This window comes from Papio anubis, chromosome 5 (genome assembly GCF_008728515.1).
Source record: "Papio anubis isolate 15944 chromosome 5, Panubis1.0, whole genome shotgun sequence".
NCBI lineage: Eukaryota > Metazoa > Chordata > Mammalia > Primates > Cercopithecidae > Papio > Papio anubis.
Window position 1 is genome coordinate 35,629,044 of NC_044980.1, and position 16,847 is coordinate 35,645,890.

The following is a 16,847-nucleotide window of genomic DNA, read 5'->3' on the forward strand; positions in this document are numbered from 1 at the left end:
AGCTATCTTCCCACCTCAGTCTCTGGAGTAGCTGGGACTACAGGCAAGTGCCACCACACCTGGCTGATTTTTAATTTTTTGTAGAGATGGGTCTCAAGTGGCCCAGGCTGGTCTTGAGTTCCTGGACTCGAATAATCCTCCCACCTCAGCCCTGCAAAGTGCTAGGATTATAGGTATGTGGCACTGCACTTGGCTTCTCAGCAATATTTTGTAGTTTTCAGTCTACAAGACTTGCACATCTTTTTACTATTAAATATAAAAATTGAATTTTTATATTTTTATGTTTTAAATTTTCAGTTTTTGATGCTATTGTAAATGGCATTTTTATTTGAATTTCTAATAGTTTGTTAAAGTATAAAGAAATATAACAGATTTTTTAATATTGGCTTTGTATTCCCAACCCTGCCAAATTCATTTATTAGTTCTAGTTGCTTTCTTGAGATTACTTAGGATTTTCTTCATAGAAAATCATGTCATCTGAGAATAAAGAGTTTTGAGTTTTCCTCTTCAAACTGTATGCCTTTTATTTCTTTTGTTGCCTTATTGCACTGACAAAATCATTCAGAACAATGTTAAATACAAGTAATGAGCATAGACGTTCTAGCTTTGTTCCTAGTTTAGAGGGAATGCCTTCACTTTTTCACAAAGTATAATGTTAGCCGTAGGGTTTTTTGTAGATGCCCTTTATCAAGGTGAGAAAGTTTTCTTCTATTCTTAGTTTTATGAGACTTTTACTTTGTTTTGTTTTACCATAATTGGATGTTGAATTTTATCAAATGGTTTTTTGCCTCTATTGAGATAATCATATGATTTTCTTTTTTGATTCGTTACTATGGTAAGTTACATTGATTGATTTTTTTCAAATGCTAACCCGACATTTTATTCCTGGGATAAATTTCACTTGGTTATAATATATAAATCTTTTTATTTATAATTTACTAACGTTTTGTTAAGAATTTTTATGCCTGTGTTCCTGAGGGATACTGGTCTGCAGTTTTTTTTTCTTGCAACATTTTTTTAGCTGTGATATCAGTGTAATACTGGCCTTATAAAATAAATTTTAAATTGTTTTTCCTCTTCCTTTCTGGAAGAGTATATGTGAATTGATATTTCTTTTTTAAATGTTTGATAAAATTAACTAATGAAGTCATCTGTACCTGGAATATTCTCTGTAGACAGGTCTTTATCTACAAATTTAATCATCAATATATGATTATTCAGGTGATCTATTTCTTCTTGAGTGACATTTGATATTCATATGTGTTTTAAAGTGTGTCCACTTTATCTTGATGATCAAATTTATTTGTGTAAAGCTCTTCATAATAGTCCATTATTGTTCTATTGTCGGTAGTAACGTCTCCTCTTTTATTCCTAATAATTCATTTTTTTCTTTTTTTTCCTTATGAGTCTAAATATTTATGGTTTTATTGATCTTCTCATAGATTTAATTTTTGGTTTTACTGATTTTTTCCCTATTGTTTTCTGTTTTCTATATTATATATGTCAGTTATAATATAATCCTATATTATATATGTCAGTTAGGTCAGGATGGGTCAAATCTTCTATGTCCTTACTTGTTTTATAACTACCTGTTCTGTCGATCATTGAAAGAGTGTGGAAATCACTGACTATAATTATGAATTCATCTATTTCTCTTTTCAGTTCTGTTACTTTTTGCTTCATGTATTTTCAAGCTCCATTATATGCATGTGCAATTAGGATTGTTATGTCCTCTTGATGAACAGATCCCTTTAAAAGACTCCTTAAGGCCAAATTATTTATATAATATAAAGTTTGTGTAGTTGGAGTGGGTATAGGAGTCTGGGTATTTAGGTCCTGGTTTCAGCTTTGGTGCAACTTGGCTGTGAGTCTAGTTTGCCTCATCTGTAAAATCAGGATTAGATTGTCTTTAAACTTCTCTAATCTGTGAATGACATAGATTTTTGTAGTTAAATTTTACATATGTTGAGAAATTGCAGAGGTAATTTCTTCCAATGCACTTTCTTCTGGGAAAACCATCCTTAGATAATAGTTTTTACCTGAAAGTCAATATAAAGAAATATAATTTCATAATATAGTTTTAATAAGCTATTAGAAATTCAAATAAAAATGCAATCTACAATAGCATCAAAAATATGAACTTTTAAAATATAAATATGTAAAACCAATTTTTTTGTTTAAATTTATTATACATACAAAGATTTATATACAAACATTTAAAGCATGACTTTAGAATGTCCCACACATAAAAATGCTACTTCCTTTATCTGATACTTCAAATGGCCAAAGCCTCCATCAGCCCTAACATTAAGCTATGGACTATTTAGAAGTTTGTTATTTCATTTGCAAATGTTGGCGATTTTCCAGATATCATTGTATTATTCATATACGAAGAAGTCAAGTAACTTGCACAAGGACAAACTTATAAGTGGCAGAGCTGGGATTTAAACCCTGACAGTCTGGGCCCAGGAGGCAAGTTCTTATCCACACACATTATACTGCCTTTCTCCATAGATGTTTAGCTGCCTTATAGGTCAAAAAGATTTTTGTTTGCTGCCTTCAGTATGTTACCATTTTATAGATCATTAATTATCAACTAATCTTTTATACAAATTTTTAAACTATATCCTGTACATAAGTTGATAAATACCCACACATTAGTACACTTTCACCAGTAAATAAGAAATTTCTGAGCACACATGCACAGGGGCTACCAATAATAAAATAATAACTTTATTAGAAATATGTTTTAATAATAAAATATTTAATAGCTACACATGAGTTAATGTTCATCAATGATGCTTAGTCCCAGTCACTTACAGACAATATGAATGTTTTTCTTCTCGTTTGATTACTTTGAGACAGGAAGAAAGGATAAGTAGAACTATTCCTCATTATCCATTGGTGATTGGTTTCAGAACCCATTGTGGACACCAAAATTCACAGACATTCAAGGTTCTTATATAATATGGCACAGGATTTGCATAGAACCTATGCACATCCTCCTGTATATTTTAAATCACCTCTTCATTACTTATACATAAGACAACTTAAATGCTATGTAAATAGTATTATATTGCATTATTTAGGAAATAAAGACGAGAAAAAAAAATTTGTACACATGCAAAACAGACACAACCATCCAATTTTTTCTTCAAGTAATTTCAATCTCTGGTTGGTTGAATTCACGGATGCAGAACCCAAGAAAACAGTGGGCCAACTGTACATGAAAGTACACTTAGAGAGTAACAAAATACAAACCTCTCTAATCAGAAAAGATTTTAAAGCAAGGTTTTTTGGGGTTTTTTTGTTTTGTTTTGTTTTTTCAGATGGAGTCTCACTCTTGTTGCCCAGCCTGAAGTGCAATGGCGTGATCCTCGGCTCACCACAACCTCCGCCTCCCAGGTTTAAGTGATTCTCCTGCCTCAGCCTCCCAAGTAGCTGGGATTACAGGCATGCACCACCTTGCCTGGCTAATTTTGTATTTTTAGTAGAGACGGGGTTTCTCCATGTTGGTCAGGCTGGTTTTGAACTCCCAACCTCAGGTGATCCACCCACCTCGGCTTCCGAGAGTGCTGGGATTACAGGCGTGAGCCACCATGCCCGGCCAAAAGCAAGGTTCTTAAGCAATCAATGAAAGGGAAAATGAAGAGAGACAATACATTAATTCATCTTAGGAAGACTTAGAACCCTCTTTTTAATTGTGCACTCACTTGAAGCATATAACAAATTAGCTCACTTCTGTAACTGCCTATTTCCTATTATCTTTCTTCAAAATCTGAATGATCATTTCGTTACAAATAACAGGAGCCTGACCTAACCCCAAAAGGAAATCTATCAGCTCATGTAAGTTGGAAGTTCAAAGGGTGAATTGTAGGCATGAATGTAAGAACTCAAAATGAAGTTGTTATAATTCTGCCTCTCTCCATCCTTCAGTTGTACTTGACCCCATGTTGACCTAGGCTCTCTGCAAGAGGTGGTAGAGTTAACCACCAGCAAGTCCAGGAGACACAGCATACAACTCTCTCAAGAGCTCCAACAAAAGTCCCATATAATGTTTCCAGATGTTAACATTGGCTCATCTAAGGTCATGTAGTAATCTCTGCTCTAATAACTCAGCATAGGAGCCTGGAATATTCTATTTCAGACCCTACTTAAACCACATGGAGCACAAGCTTTGTAGTTTTATGATATAAGGAAGAAAATGTATGATGAAGAAAATACAGCCACAGCACATCATTCAATATGACAAAATCAAGGTGATTTACAACAGCCCTAGCAAACTAACACATCTGAGCACAATCAAGGTGATATTACCAAAAAAGGAGAAAAACATTCTGGGTGGGCAAAAAATATAGATGTTCACCATTTAATTTCTTTTTTCCAATTACTCCTTTCCCCACCTTCCCTAACTTTCCTTTCTGGGAAAGGATTTGAGCCAAGTACTCTTTGAACATTTCCAAGTGGCTCACTGTTAACCTTGATACTAGTACGCAAAAAAGGAAATTCTCTGTTGTTGTGCGTTGAATTGTGTCTCCCCAGAATTTGTATATTGAAGTCCTAGTACATCAGAATGACCTTATTTGGAGATAGGTCTTTGCAGAGGTGATGAAGCCATTAGGGTGGGCCCTAATCCAATGTAACTGATGTCTTCATTAAAAAAGGAAATTCGGAAATGCACACATACGTATGGGGAGAATGCCACGTATACAGTCATGTGTCACTTAACAACAGGGACACTTTCTAAAAAATGTGTCATTAGGCAATTTCATCAACGTGCAAACATAATAGAGTACATTTGCACAAATCTGAGAGTATAACCTGCTACACATCTAGGCTATATGGTACAGCCTGTTGCTCCTAGGCTACAAACCTGAACAGCATATTACTGTACTGAATATTGTAGGCAATACTATGTATTTGTATATCTAAACATAGAAAAGGTACAGTAAAAAATATGGTATGATAATGTTATGGAGCCACTGTCATATATGTGGTCGGTCCATCACTGACCCAGATGTTGTTATGTAACACAGGACTGTACATGAAGAGGGCCATCTACAAGCCAAGGAAAAAGGCCTGCAAGAGATCCTTCCTTCACAGTCCTCAGAAGGAACCTACCCCTAAACCTTCCTAGCGCCTTGATTTTGAACTTCTAACCTCTGGAACTGTGAGACAATAAATTTATGTTGTTTAAGCCACCAGTTTGTAGTACTCTGTTACAATAGCCCTAGCAAACTAATACATCTAACGAAAACTTTGGAAGTATAGCTCAATATGATAAAGTTGTAGTAATAGACTAAAATTAATAACTAGCTTTCTGACTGAACCTAATGTTCTTAATATTTGCCCGCAAAACCTTTTTAGATGAAAAAATAATGATTAATTATAAATACTAGTATACTCTTAAGATATTTTTTATCTATACTTTTACTTATGTGATTCCCCCTTCCTGAAATGCTCCCACTGTTCTTCTACTTATTAAAATCCTATTGTCCTTTCGTTAGAACAGGTTTGTAGTATTTCCAATCTATAAGGCATGCTAAAACACCATAGAGGCACTAAAATTATCTCTGGTAGAATACTATATTGGGAAGAAGTATTTTGATAAACAGCTTAGAATAAGCATTATACTCTTAGAAGAATAGAAACTTGCCAAGCTCCAAAGGAAGATGAATCCAAGTGCTGAGCTTTTGGATTACTGAGTGGGGTCTGAGCTGGAGAAGAGTTCATTGGATTATGAGTTACTTGAGGGCAGGGACTAATTCTTAGTCTTCGTTAGAACTCTGTTTTATGGTGCTTTGTAGTTTCATGATGATAAGGAAGAAAAAGTGTGATGAAGTAAATACAGCCACAGCACATTATTCAATATGACATTTAGGGTATGATTTAGACATGGTACTTGATCTTCAGTACCAGAGCATGTGGATATACTTTGGGGTATGCAGCAAATGGAAAGCTTACAAGTAGACTTTCATTTCCAGAAGGAGAAGGAATATGTCTGTTTTATTGTATCATTCTCAGCATCTCGAACGGGACTATGTACAATTTATGGGCAGTATTAAAGCGCTTTCATAAATGAATGATAGCCACACAACATACCTTTGCTCCGAAGAAACTGCGATTGCTCCATCAGTGGTTTCCAAATTTTGGATATCACAGACTGGTAAAATTTCAGAACTACTTTTGGGTCAATCACAATATTGTCAACTTCTTAATTGGCAAGAGAAAAATGTTGAGAAATATGACTACCATTATCTTCGAAAGATGTTTTAATGCAAAAGTAATATAAAGGATATGTATCCCAGAATAAATGACAATCCTTTAAACTTAAATGCATATAATTTCATTTAACAAAAAACTCACTACAGAAGCTGATGAGATGTCTTCAAGTGGTAATAATACCCTATCTCTAGTTTAAGCAAAGGTTAAAGAAACGAAACATTATGTAAAATCTTCAAACTGGAATGGAAATAAGCAGGTTCTGAAGCTTTGGGGCTACTGGGTTCTAGCATTGGAAACAAGCAGTGACTTCAGGCAATTCAAATGGTATAAGTAAATGAGAATTTAAAATGCCCTACTTATTTCTGAGGATGTTAGCCAGACATACTTTATGAAACATAACACTTCAGAGCTACAGTCAGAAGTTATAACAGCTGGAGCCAAAAATTTAGGGACCAGGCCAAGGCCTGCTCAGAGGTAGATTTTTGTTATTCCTGAGGAAAGACAGCCCTGGTTTACCAACAGAAAACCATGCTCTAAACTAGAAAACCTAGGATAGGTGACAGGTGGTGTCAATGCCAAAACTGTTAGAGAAAGATTAACTCAGCAAAAGAGGGAAAATAAGACCCGTAATGATGAAAAAAAATCAAAACTTCAAGGAAAACTGTTACTGTGAAAGAACAACCACAAACTTAACAAATTGAATAATTCACTTCCAAAGAAACTGAAATAATAGCACAATCAGTGTTTGATATCTTCAAAGTGATAATGGAAGGAATAGCACCAATAAAAGAAAAAATGAAACAAAAATAGAAAGAAGTCGAAATAAATAGATGGATAATTTAAAAAGAACCAATCAGATATTCCAGACGTTAAAAAAAAACATAGCCACTGTATTTTCTTTTAAATGGAAAAATATTGGAGAATCGACTCAGAACACAGCACAGGTAAATAAAGGGATGAAAATAAAAGAGAAATTAAGATATGTGAGTGGATGGATTGAGAATTTCCTTTACACATTAATAGAAGCTCTAGAAATACAGACTAGAGAAAGTAACTGAGAATTTCCCAGAATTAAAATAAATAAATAAAAAGCATGAATCCTTATATTGCATTTTTAATAGCTGCAATAAAGTTTCTTGCCCTATAACTGTTTCCAACCCCATTAATAGGGGGAATCTATGGTCCCTCCCCTTAAAACTGGGTGGGCCTTTGTGACTCTTCCTTGGTTAGAAGAGTGCAGTAGAAGTAGTGCTATGTGACTTCTGAGAACACGTCATAAAAGACAATCATTTGCCACCTAATTCTCTCTTGAGATGTTTGCCCTTGAAATACAGACATCATGCTGTGATTTGGCCATGGAGAGACCAATATGAAGTGGAATCCAGGCCCCCAGACTTAAGCCCCATCTGAGCTCCCAGCTGACTGCTAGTACCAACTGGCCAGCCACATGAGTAAACCATTCTGGACTCAGTTCCCTCATCACTCAGTTAAGCTACCCTAGCTAACACTATATGGAGCAGAGATAAACCCTCCGCACCAAGCCCAAGCTACAGATTTGTGAGCAAAACGTTGTTGTTTCAAGCCACTAAGTGTTGAGCGGGTTGTTATGCAGCAACAGATAACTGCAACACATGCAACACAGATAATGTACTACCTGCAAACCTCCACTGAGAAAACTATTAAAGGACACACTGAGAAAGAAGAAAAATCAATCAAGAAGAAAAGAGGGGATGCAAGGAGAAATGATAAGCAAAGAAGTTGGTATCATTTTCTGGTAAAGGTAATTAACTATTGACCAAAAAATTTAATGCCATCTGTTTATGTTGAGAAACAAAAATAGAAAACTACAGTGAAGGCAATGTAAAAGATACATTGTGGATGGTTAGAGTGCTAAAGTTCTTATTTTATTAAATAGTTCTAGAAAATACAAAGTTAAGTGTATAGGAGAATATGTGAGTCAGCGAGATCTCTTATTCAATGCTGGTGGGAATGTAACTCAATACGACCACTTGAAAAACAATCTGGCAGTATTTTATGAAACTGTAGAACCACTCTAGAAAACAATTTGGTATAATCTTGTAGAATTAAACATGCTTATCTTACAATGCAGCACTTCTACTCCTGAGTATATTTCAGGTAAATTCTATCTATGCTGCAAGAAATATGTGTTAGAATGTTCATAGCAGCAATGTCTGTAATAGCAAAACACTAGAAACAACTCAGATGTCCATGGGTAAATACGTTATAGTTTATTCTTATAGCAATGAAAATGAATGAACCTCAGCTCCCTGTACAGCCTGTATTAATATTAGTAACATAATGTTGAACAGAAAAAAGTAAGTCCCTTTTAATGCCCTCTTTATAAAATATGTTGCTCCTTTTATATGATTTCCTTTCTATAAAGCTCTCTTTCTGTATAAAGTCCAAGAAAATGCAAAACTAAAACATGTAACATTTAATTATGCATACATTTGTGATAAAATTATTTTCAATGTTTTTAAATATAATTATAAAATATATTTGTATACTTTTTAAAAGTAAAGAATGATAAATATAGACTTCAAGATAATAGTTACCTAGGGGGTTTGGTGGAGGAGAGGCAGCCAGGGAGATTGTATTAGTTCGTTTTCATGCTGCTGATAAAGATGTACCCAAGACTAGGTAATTTATAAAGAAACAGAGGTTTAATGGATTCACAGTTCTACGTGGCTGGGAAGACCTCACAATCATGGGAGAAGGTGAAAGCCACGTCTCATGTGGCGGCAGGCAAGAGAGAATAAGAGCCAAGCGAAAAGGGAAAACTCTTATAAAATTATCGGATCTCATGAGACTTATTCACTATCACAAAACAGTATGGGGGAAACCGCACCAATGATTCAATTATCTCCCACTGGATCCCTCCCACAACACACGGGAATTATGGGAGTACAATTCAAGATGAGGTTTGAGGGGGGACACAGCCAAACCATATCAGAGATGAAATAAAGGAAGAATTTATAGGTAGATATAAATTATTGGTACTTTTTAATTCTTGGCTTGAGTGGGTATTCATCATAACTTTTGTCGGGCAGTAAGTGAATATAAATTTTCAAAATAAGATAAAAGCAAAAGTAAATAATACAGATTATCTATGAACAAATGTTAACAATGTGTTATGATTAATTCAGTTTTGTTTACCTGTGATGTAAATATAATATAATATGTAGATAAAAATCAATAAAGGAATAGCTTCCAAACTACCAGGAAAAAAGTAAAAGTTAAGTGGGAAAAGGCACTGCAAAAATCTATTCCTTTGTTTTTTTCTGGTATATTTCCCTTTTCACTGCAGATTAGAGAAATTTTCTTCATGCACTAGTTACTGGACACCACTGACCTACACTGAGCCTTACCAAGTAGTCAAAGGGTTCAAATCTTATCACTGGACTTTACATATTGTCTTTGGAATTAGGGCAAAGGATTTTTATTTGTCTTGTCTGAGTCTGTATTCTTGAAAATGAAAATCTAGTGACCATAAGTATTAATACTATTGCACTTAACAAACACATGGCTTAAGATGCGTGTTAGCTGAAACCAGTCTTAAGATGTCACTCAACAAAAACATTTCCAGAAGCTTAGCACTTAATTGGCCTTATTAGCACCATCTGCTCTTCATCTTGCTTGTAGAAAAGTGTTTTCATCAGACAGCAACAAGTTGAAAACAAGGCAGATCACCACACTAGCAACAAGTTGAAAACACGGCAGATCACCACACTTTGCTTTGAATTTAACACTACATTTTGCCTGCCTCTTATCACAGTTTTAAATCATCACATTAAATAAGTGAGTCAAATCATAGCACTTACATGTTCAACTCTGGTTTCCTCTGTGATCCCTTGAGCATGTGTGTATGTCCAGAAGTCCTTTCCTCTTCAGACCTGCATCTGTCAGACTGCTTAGCCAGACATTTGGCGAAATCCTGTCTAGCGACGATATTCAAGAAAACCTTATTCACATAATCCACTTTTTTTTTTTTTTTTTCATTCTACAAGCCTGGATGCTCTAACACATCAGGCACAGAAAAGTTAGACCTGGGAACATGCAGAAATTAAAATCAGATACTGGGTAATGATTTGAACTAAAAATTATTCCTATTATAAAGGCATCCTTCTGAGAACCTTTTGACAACTAAGCACTAATGATAAGAGAGTTTACTGTTTGGATTTCCTACTCTAAATGTCTACTTTAATATTATTAATTTAACCATTGGTTATTTTGAAGATATTTATACGCTAAACTAAAGAAATATAGTTGATCATTACAATGTTCATTTCAGAAGTGGATTTAAAATTTAGGGGAAGTTAAAATTAAGTTTTCACTTCTTTAAATTTACATATACATCACTTTTTACATGGAAAAATGTAACATTAAAAAAATGATAATCTGCCAAAGTAGCTATTTAGCCAAAGCAAACGTAACAGTAATTAAGGAAGAAAATATAAACAGCAGTTTCCTTTCATAGGCATCTTGGCTGTTAGTATAATTTTTTATATTATGCCAAATTAATACTTTTTATTTAAAAAATAAAATAATACATAGGAAACATAAGACTATCCGGCCGGGCGCGGTGGCTCAAGCCTGTAATCCCTGCACTTTAGGAGGCCGAGACGGGTGGATCACGAGGTCAGGAGATCGAGACCATCCTGGCTAACACGGTGAAACCCCGTCTCTACTAAAAAAAACACAAAAAACTAGCCGGGCGAGGTGGCGGGCGCCTGTAGTCCCCGCTACTCGGGAGGCTGAGGCAGGAGAATGGCGTGAACCCGGGAGGCGGAGCTTGCAGTGAGCTGAGATCCCGCCACTGCACTCCAGCCTGGGCGACAGAGCGAGACTCCGTCTCAAAAAAAAAAAAAAAAAAAAAAAAAAAAGACTATCCTCAGAGTTCTATCCAGAACATAAAAGACTCTGCCAGGTGAAAACAGCACAAACTAGTTTTACAAAGATATAAATTTAAGTTTATTCTCTTTTTTCGTAAGAGAAGCGCACGCGCGCACACACACACTCACCTGGAGCTTACAATATACTACAGAATCAAACATGGCAATAAAATATAGCATTTTTGTAGACTTATAAAGCCAGAGGGTTTTAATAAATGGTTAAAAGCTCCTTTGTTTCTGATTTATAAATGTTAATAATTATTCCTGCCTCCTAAAGTTGTTGTGTTAACTACAGGAGATACTTGTGAAAGATCTGGCACATAATAAACAGCAGCCATTATTATTTTAAAGCATGCATTTAAAAATCATAAATAAAGATTGTAAACAAATGACCTATTTCAGGAGATTTTCTCTAATACCTGTTTTAATAACTAACAATATTGGCAATTATCACAAAACACCTTGTTAGTTTTATTACACTTTCTGGCAAAACCTTATTAAGACTTACTGAAAAGGGTTCATATTACTAGAACTTCATTATCACCCAGACAAAAATAATATAGTACATTTATTAGCCCTGTAAACAGTAAATACACAACTATTTTAAACCAATTACATTCACACATTTTAGGTTACATCATTCTTAATTTTAAAATTTGTCTATAAAAATATGTAATCTACTAATCAAAAAATTTCTTACTCATGACAATTAGTACAGTATAACATTTCATCTCATATTTAACAGTTTGTATAAAATTACATTATAAGCAAAGAAAATAAATATTTGAAATGTACATGTGGTTTACTGAAATGAAAAAATTTATATTAATACATTATCAAGATAAACTAATATCTGTTAAAACTAATCTCAACATCATCTATAAGTACTCCTGCCAAAAATGTTTAATGTGAATCTAACCATAAGAAAAAAAACAAAAAAACATGTTAATTGAAATTGAAGGACAGCCTAGAAAAGAATTGGCCTAGACTCTTCTATGAAATCTATGTCATGACAGACAAAAATGGATGAGCAAGTGTTCCAGATTAGAGAAGACTAACGAGACTTGATAACTAAATGCAAGAGAAGATCTGTGATTGGATCCTGAATCAGAGGCAAAAATGAACCATATACATGGGATATTACTGGGACAATTGGTAGAATTTGAAAATTGACTGTATATTAGACAATAATAATGGATTTGTTTTAAATTTAAGTGTCATAATTGGATTGTTATTCTGTAGAATGTCCTTGTTCTTGATAGATACATGCAGAAGCATTAATATGTCTGGAACTAATTTTAAAAATGGACTTGCCGGCCAGGCACAGTGGCTCACACTTGTAATCCCAGCACTTTGGGAGGCCAAAGTGGGCAGATCACCTGAGGTCAGGAGCTCGAGACCAGCCTGGCCAACATGGTGACACCCTATCTCTACTAAAAATACAAAAAATTAGCCTGGTATGGTGGCACACACCTGTAATCCCAGCTATGCAAGAGGCTGAGGCAGGAGAGTCACTTGAACCAAGGAGGCAGAGGTTGCAGTGAGCTGAGATTGCCCCACTGCACTTCAGCCTGGGTGACGTAGTGAGACTCCGTCTCAAAAAAAAAAAAGGACCAGTCAAAGGAAAAACTATAAATCTATAAATATACAGAGAGAAACAATTATGTCAAAATGGTAACAATTTTTGAATCTGTGTGAGTAATACATGGTTGTTCATTGCACTATCCTTTCAACCGTTCTTTAAGTTTAAAAATATAAAATTGATAGTAAGAAATCTAAACTACATAATTTTTAAAGCATACTATATCTAACAATAAGTGAGCATTCCTTCCTGCTTTCTCATCCATGCCCTCTATCCATATGCACTCTAGAGGTACCAGTTGTCTGTTGGTGAAATTGCCCTGTCATTGCTCTCGGTCTCCAGTGTCATGCAGAAACCACTCACACAGTAAATCCACTGTAACCATTGACACATTCACTGTCATAAGATGGCGTGCATTCTGAAGTGCACATGATTTATTTAGTTCAGACCATCTGCATGCATGCTTTTTTTGTCTTTGAGTATTCAAACCAGAATTTGTATGTTATTCTAATTAAAATAAAAATTATATAAAGCTCGTGGAGAGGGATTTTATTTAAAATAAAAAATTCTCTGTTTCTCACTTTTCTACCTGTAAATTAAGAGAAAATCCTGCCTCACAGGATTGCTGTCAGGATTAAGTGAACAAATGTATGAAAACATTAAGCCCAGAATCCGGCATTCAATAAATTTATTGATATTCAATAAATTGTAGCAATTATTATTACCCTAACCTTAATTTAAGAAGAAGATTCTTATCTGTTTTTTTGTGAGGAAAATAGCCAGGTACTATATGTAAGAATATATAATTAAGCTCAAATTTGTCATTTCTTGTGATAAAAAGTGTGAAAAGCCTTATAAAATGTTCTACTCTGAGCAAAATAGCCTCTATTATAGATGTAACCTGGTCAATCGAAGGCTAGTATTATGGAAATTCACAGATAATATTAAAGTATTATAATTCATTATACCTAAAGTCTTTAGTCCTTAGAGAATCTATGTTAGAGAAGTTTTCCTGTATCCTATAGGGGTAGTATGCAATGATTCTTTTTCCTTTTTATGCCTCTAGCACTAGTAGATGCAAATCAATAAATGTTTCCATATTGAAGTAAAGATGGAAGAAGAAATAAGTTTGTAAGCTTATGAAAATGATCATGGAGAGAGGAAAAATTGATAATGTAGGTGTCTTAGTTCATTTTTTGTGCTGCTATAACATAATACCTGAGACTGAGTAATTTATAATAAACAGAATTCATTGGCTCACAGTTCTGGAGGTTTGGAAGTCCAATATCAAGATACCAGCATCTGGCAAGGGCCTCCTTGCAGCATCATTCCATGGTGGAAGATGGAAAGAGGGCGAGAAAGAACAAGAGGGGTCCAAACACACTGTTTAAATTTTTTATTTTACTTCAAAAGTTTTAGGGGTACAGGTGGTTTTTGGTTACGTGCGTAAGTTCTTTAGTGGTGATTTCTGAGATTTTGGTTCACCCATCACCTAAGCAGTGTACACTGTGCCTGATATGTAGCCTCTTTTTCTCACCCCCTTTCACCCTCCCCGACGAGTCCCCAAAGTCCATTCGATCATTCTTATACCTCTGTATCCTCATAGCTTAGGTTATAAGCTAAGCTTATAAGTGAGAACAAATGATAATTGGTTTTCCATTCCTGAGTTACTTCACCTAGAATAATGGCCTCCAATTCCATCCAAGTTGCTGCAAATGGCATCATCTTATTCCATTTTGTGGCTGATTAGTATTCCATGGTGTATACATACCACATTTAGGTTGGTTCCATATTTTTGCAATTGCAAATTGTGCTGCTATCAACATGAGTGTGCATGTGTCTATTTCATATAATGACTTCTTTTCCTCTGGGTAGATGCTCAGCAGTGGGATTCCTGGATCAAATGGTAGTTCTACAAGGAATCTCCATACTGTTTTCCATAGTGGTTGTACTAGTTTACATTCCCACCAGCAGTGTAAAAGTGTTCCTGTTCACCATATCCATGTCCACATCTTTTATTTTTTGATCTTTTAAATGACGGCCATTCTTGCAGGAGTAAGGTGGTATCTCATTGTAGTTTTGATTTGTATTTCCCTGATGACTAGTGATGTTGAGCATTTTTCCATGTTTGTTGGCTGTATATTTTCTTTTGAGAATTGTCTGTTCATGTCCTTTGTGCACTTTTTGATGAGACTATTTGTTTTTTCTTGCTGATTTCTTTGAGTTTCTTGTAGATTTTCGATATTAGTTCTTTGTCAGATGCATAGTTTGAGAATATTTTCTCCCATTCTGTGGGTTGCCTGTTTATTCTGCTGACAATTTATTTTGTTGTGCAGAAGGTTTTAATTTCATTGCATCTCATTTATTTATTTTTGTTATTGTTGCATTTGCTTTGGGGTTCTTAGTCATGAATTCTTTGCCTAAGCCAATGTCTGGAAGAATTTTTCTGATGTTATCTTCCAGAATTTTTGTGGTTTCAGATCTTAGATTTAAGTATTTGATACATCTTGAGTTAATTTTTGTATAAGGTGGGAGATGAGGATCCAGTTTCATTCTTCTGCATGTGGCTTTCCAGTTATCCCAGGACCATTGGTTAAAACAGGGTATCCTTCCCCGACTTTATGTTTTTGTATGCTTTGTGAAAGATCAATTGGATGTAAGTATTTGGTTTTATTTCTGGGTTCTCTATTCTGTTTCATTGGTCTATGTGACTATTTCTATACTAGTACCATGTTGTTTTGGTAATGACATGCTCCCAGATTTGTTCTTTTTGCTTAGTCTTGCTTTGGCTATGTGGGCACTTTTTTCGTTCCACATGAATTGTAGGAGTGTTTCTTCTTTTTCTGTGAAGAATGGTGGTAGTATTTTGATGGGAATTGTATTGAATTTGTAGATTGCTTTTGGCAGTATGGTCATATTTACAATATTGATTCTACCCATCCATGAACACGGGATGTGTTTCTATTTGTTTGGGTCATCTATGATTTCTTTCAGCAGTTTCGTAGTTTTCCTTGTAGAGATCTTTCACCTCACCAGTTAAGTATATTCCTAAGTTGTTGTTGTTGTTGTTGTTGTTGTTTGCAGCTTTTATAAAAGGGATTGAGTTCTTGATTTGATTCTCAGTTTGGTCATTCTTGGTGTATAGCAGAGCTACTGATTTATGTACATTGATTTTCTATCCTGAAACTTTACTGAATTCATTTACCAGATCTGGGAGCTTTTTGGATGAGTCTTTAGGGTTTTCTAAGTTTATGATCATATAATTGGGGAACAGCAACAGTTTGACTTCTTTTCCAATTTGGATGCCCTTGATTTCTTTCTCTTGTCTAATTGCTTTGGCTAGCATTCCCAATACTGTGTTGAATATAAGTGGTGAAAGTGGTCATCTTTGTCTTGTTCCAGTTCTCAGGGGAATGCTTTCAACTTTTCCCCCCCTTCAGTATGATGCTGGCTGTGGGTTTGTCATAGAAGGCTTTCATTACTTTGAGATATGAACCTTTTATGCCAATTTTGTTGAGGGTTTTTATCACAAAGCGATGCTGGATTTTGTCAAATGCTTTTTCTGCATCTATCGAGATGATTATATGATTTCGTTTTTAATTCTGTTCACGTAATGTATCACATTTACTGATTTGCATATGCTAAACCATCCCTGCATCCCTGGTATGTAACACACTTGATCATGATGTATTATCTTTTTGATATGCTGTTGGGTTCAGTTAGCTAGTATTTTGTTGAGAATTTTCGCATCTATGTTCATCAAGGATATTGGTCTGTCATTCTTCTTTTTTGTTATGTCCTTTCCTGGTTTTAGTATTAGGGTAATACTGGCTTCATAGAATGATTTAAGAAGTAGTCCCTCTTTCCCTATCTTTTGAAATAGTTTCATTAGGATTGGTACCAATTCTTCTTTGAATGTCTGATAGTATTCAGCTGCAACCCCATCAGTCCTAGACTTTTTTGTAGGCAATTTTTTTTATTACTGATTCAATCTCACTGCTTGTTATTGGTGTGTTCAGAGTTTCTATTTCTTCCTGATATAATCTAGAAGGATTGTATATTTCCAGGAATTTATTCATCTCCTGTATATTTTCTAGTTTATATGCATAAAGGTGTTTATAGTATCC